At 41.5% G+C, this 4,160-nt stretch overlaps 1 long non-coding RNA gene across 1 annotated transcript; it reads right to left on the reverse strand.

The window, feature by feature from the left end:
* Positions 1-1,062: 1,062 nt before the first annotated feature.
* LOC120048581 lies at positions 1,063-3,113 on the reverse strand. Its single transcript, XR_005477016.1, has 4 exons — positions 2,964-3,113; positions 2,409-2,744; positions 1,979-2,050; positions 1,063-1,887 (listed from the first exon to the last, which is right to left on the reverse strand). It is a non-coding gene; the product is annotated as an uncharacterized LOC120048581 (long non-coding RNA).
* Positions 3,114-4,160: the final 1,047 nt, after the last annotated feature.

Consider the following 4,160-nt stretch of genomic DNA (forward strand, 5'->3'; position numbering starts at 1 on the left):
TCATCACATCCTGTTCTTACACCTCAAATGTTCCATTGCAGCTGTTCACCTTTAGAGCTGAAACCATCACAGATTTTTCTAACCCATGAACTGTGTTGTAATGGCAGGAACAGCTAATCAGAGGCAATCAGTAAAAAACAACAGCACTTTACCCCACATTTTAACGCTTTTGTGTCAATGTTTCTTATTAAACTAAACCACCTGATTGAAAAAGGCCCTGTGGTTTGTTGTGTGCGATCATTACAACAAATGTACATTTTCATCAGCAATGCTGTCTAGGCAGAAGCAGGAGCAGACGTGACAGTACCCCTCCCCCCGGCGTCCCACCTGGGCGAACCGGCCGAGACATGGGCTCTGGGCAAGCCGGTTGGGGCGTGGAAGCCCAACGAACCAGCAGGAGCGTGAGAGCTGGCTGAGGCACGGAAGCCCGACGATCCCGCTGCAAAGAGGGAGCCCGAAGAGCCGGTGGAGTGTGACGTGGGATGGGAAGCCGCCGAGCCAACCGAGGCAAGGAAACCTCTCGAGCCAGCCAGGGCGTGAAAGCCCGACGGGCTGGCTTAGGCAACCCCGGGTCCATCGACGGCAGAATTCACCCCGACGTCACCAACAAAACAAAATAAAATAAAAACTCCTGGACCGGCTGGGCGAAAAATAACTGACGATCCGACTGAGGCCCGACGTGGGATGGGCGCCATCCGAGCCAACCGGGGCAAGGAAACCTCTCGAGCCAGATAGGGCGTGGAAGCCCGACGAGCTGGCTAGGCATCCCCGGTTCCATTGTTGGCGACCCAGAGCCGATGCCACCATACCAACCAGAACGCCAGTACCCCCTGATGCTTCTTATGAAGGCTGATGCATTCTGTCACATGTAATGACGCTGGAGAGACGAAGCAGGTACGGGGAGTGACTTTTAATAAAGAACAGACATGAACAGCATCAGCAAACTAATAATGCATCAGCAGGGAAACTGACAAATATAGGGGAGGTAATAAACAGATAAGTGAGTCCAGGTGAGTCCAATATCGCTGAAGCGCGTGACGAGGGAAGGCAGGTGTGCGTAATCGATGATAGGAGTGAGTGATGCAGGGCAGCCTGGTGCCCTCAAGTGGGAGCAGACGTGACACAGCCTATTCTGAAAACAATAAACGACCTAAAGTTGTTCCGTGTTTTAATTCAAACCTCCTGAATTGACTGACTCTTGAATTCGAATTTAGCCTTGACTTCAACCTTGCAATAGCCTAAAAAAATCAGGACAATGTATATACAGTATTTAATTTTGTTTCCAATGTATTAGCAAATTTTGAAAAATAGTCTAAACTTTATCAACTTTAATCTATACTCTATCAATAGCAATGATTATGATTAGGCTACACGATGAAAGAAATATATGTCAACTGTATTCAAAATGTCCACATGGATACTAAAGGAAAGTAAATCAAATGTAGTCTTTTGCCCACTCTAGTCTGGAATGCATTTACCAGATGCTTGTCACCTTTCACCTTTACCTTACTTGTTTGTTTTCAGATAATAATACAAGACAGTAAAAAATATATATCAGTAGGCCTACATTCTATACATTAGAGTAATAAAATATGAACAGGCCTAAAAACACAATAACAATGCAGTACATAAAGAAAGCTATAGCTCCGAAAACGTTTCAAATCACAGTTTACAGTTTACTAAAGGTGTTAGAGCATAGGCTTTAGGCTATAACTTGGAAGGGTGCTTCAGGCAATATTTTAACAACTAATGCAATCCCTTTTTAATTCATATTCATTTGGGTTCTGATGTATGACACACAAATAATTGTGGCCACAATGAAAATCAGGATGTTTATGCTGAGAAAAACATGGTTCAGCCAAGTGAGAGCATGTTCCTGTTTGATTTCTGAAACAAGAGGAAAGTGGTTGTTACAGTCATGTCTACTTGAATAGTAGGCCAACAAAACAGACACATGTCAAGTTGTACCAACACTTACCCTTTGGGACCAGTGTTGTCAACTCTGGGACCAGTGTTGTCAACTTTGATACCAGGGTCATCTGGTTGATGTCTTACACAGGAAAAAGGAGAGATGGCCACTTTACAATAGTATAAACAATTTCTTTAGAATTTCATCAGAAATTCAGCTGCATAACAATGGTTTATTTTGTAATGTAGCCTATATGCGTGTTTCAAAAGTATGCATAAGCTACAACAATTTTGTGGTTATTGGGTAACACCCAAACGTGTGCTTTCTGTCATTATTAATTATTATGTAACAGTACAAAATGTTGTAAAGCATAAAGAAAAAAAACATAAGAGCTTCTCTGGTGTTTTCACCTGCAAAAGTTTTTGAAAGCAAACTATTTTCTGAAAACCAATGTAATTTAAACCAATTACATGTCAATGGTGGTGTTGATGATACATACCTTCAAAAATGTGAAGTGTGCCCCCCTCCCCATAAACCTTGCTGTTGAGACTGTCAATGATGCACTTTGCGATGCAAGTTGGCATAATGGTGTCATTCAAGGTCAGGTTTCTCAATGTCATAATAGTAGCTGTTTTGCTCGAATTCATGTTGACACGATGCTTATACAACTCCAAACTTGTGACATCTCCTTGATCTTCAATGATCCATCTCATTTTGCAATTTCTTATTTCCTCATGATCTGAGATTATGTTGCAATAAAGAGCAACTGTGTCCCCTACTATGTAAGCATTCTTTGAGGACCACTGGTTCACCCACACCCTGGCAGTTGCAGGGACTAGGAGGAAACAAACATGCATAGTAATGAATGTCTGAACTACCCTTAACCTTAACTTGCATGCAGTATGATTGTCAACATCTTCTGAAAATGTTCAAGGTAAAAGTGTCTTACATTCTTATTTTAGAAATAACATCCATTATCTCAACCATAGCAATACTTATCTTAGATAATTATTATGGACAATAATATCTTACATATATTTGTTAAGTGTCTTACCTGGGAATAACAGCAATACTATAGAACACCAAATGGGTAGTTTGCACATGATTCTGTAGATTGTTCTCGTTCAGTGTCAACTACGAATGAAAATGAACAACCCTTGTTTTCCTGTAATCATATAACTTCATACTGTAGAACAAAGAGTACAAAAAAAAAAAGCCACAATGAATACAGAGACACAGAAACGTTACGGAAGCCTGTAGACAGGATATGCTGTATAGGCTACTTGTCATAAAGTGCAGCTTGGTCAATGGTTCCCTGTAACGTATATGCTAGGAGTCAGGAAGCAGGTGCAGAAGGTGTGTTTTAATAATGAGAATAAGCAGATGAACAAAACAGAAGAAGTGTACTGAACGTGAACAAAACCAATACTGCTTGAAGACTGAGGCTACTGTGGGCTAAATAAAGGGTAACTAATCAAGGTAATGATGAAGTCCAGGTGTGCATGACGATGGGGAGCAGGTGTGCGTAATGATGGTTGCCAGGTGTGCGTAATGTGGGTTGCCAGGACCGGGTTTAGTAGACCGGCGACGTCGAGTGCCGGAGAGAGAGAACGAGAGTAGGCGTGACATTCCCAACCTTTTTTCAGTTACTTTACCACCAACTAAATTAGGCTTTGCCAGGAGTACCCCCTCATGTACATTTTAACAGTAGGCATGTGGGGTCTTCTCAAGTAACCTTTGTTGATAGGCCAAGTACCCCCAGGGGTCCTAGTACCTCTGGTTGGGAACCACTGAGCTAGATCATGCTGCAGTCGCCTCATCTGACATCTGAAGATAGTTGATGATGGCAGACTATTTGATTAAATTGGTGTTGGATCACATAATCCTACCATCTTCACATAGGCTTACTGCAAATATAGCACATTGTCAAATTATATTTCTCAGATTCCCAAGCAATCTCTGCATATTTTCTCAGTTTTTATTGATATATAAAATAACTTATATGAAACTGAATTGACTATCTTCTGAAGATTTTGTTTTGGTTTATGGTTTTTCTTGGTTTGTCCGAATGTAACAACACATTTCTGAGTTGTGTCACATTGCCTTGAAAGTATCATGCTAGCAAGATGCCATGGGATTGTGGGTAATTGTGTGTCCCTTGAGTTCATATTGCTTTGTTTCTTGTTCCTGTGTTGGTGTCTAGAGGTGTTTGTGTGTTTGTCTCTAGCCAGATTATTTAAATGGCATAGTT

Source organism: Salvelinus namaycush, chromosome 5 (genome assembly GCF_016432855.1).
Source record: "Salvelinus namaycush isolate Seneca chromosome 5, SaNama_1.0, whole genome shotgun sequence".
NCBI classification, from domain to species: Eukaryota; Metazoa; Chordata; class Actinopteri; order Salmoniformes; family Salmonidae; genus Salvelinus; species Salvelinus namaycush.